Raw genomic sequence first — 845 nt, forward strand, 5'->3', positions numbered from 1 at the left:
CCAAGCTAGCTAGCTAGCTAGCCGTATATTTTTATACAGCTAGCTAGCTAGCTGTATATATTTCCAGTAGGGTTGTGATCGGAGGGTTTCGGGTTTAGGGTTTAGGGTTTTGATCCTTTCCCTGTAAACCCTAAACCCCCCTCCAAACCCCCAAACCCTAAACCCTAAACCCTAAACCCTTTCCGTGTGTGTAAATATATAAAACATAAGAAACAGAATATAATAAATCGAGAGACAAACCGAGAAACAAAAGAAAGAAAGAAAGAAGATAGATAAATTATTCTAGGGGCCAGTATGTGTATTTATGCATGAGCTGCAGCGGTGTGCTGCGGTGGTTTCTGTTGGGGTTTAATAAAGAGGAGATAACAGCAGCCCAGAAGGGTGATGCTCCTGCTGCAGCTAGCTGTGTTTGTGGTTGCGGCAGCAGCGAGAGAGCAGCAGCAGCAGCACGGGGGTTTGTATTCATATCTAGTGTAGATAGAAAGGGAGCTATTTGTTTAGTTTTATATAAAGCAAAAGGCAATACACCTTGTGTATATAAAACAAAACATGTAAACCCTATAGACCAAGCATCATATAAAGGAGATATATTTATATATTTATTTTTTATTGAGCAGGATGCATGCGTGGGGTCCATATACAGCGGAGTGTATTTTTCTGTACATTTTCTTTTTTCTTTGTTTCTGCTGCTCATGCCGAAGTCAGATAGATAGACTTCTCCTTTTCCACTTATTAATATATTCTCCGGTTTTATATCGTAATGTACTATCCCTGATGCATGCAGCTTTGCTGCTGCTGCAATCAATCCATAACAAACATACCCTCGTGCTGCAGTTGAAAGCGCG

This window comes from Eimeria mitis, genomic scaffold, assembly GCF_000499745.2.
Source record: "Eimeria mitis Houghton genomic scaffold, Emh_scaff5019, whole genome shotgun sequence".
Classification (NCBI taxonomy): Eukaryota; Apicomplexa; class Conoidasida; order Eucoccidiorida; family Eimeriidae; genus Eimeria; species Eimeria mitis.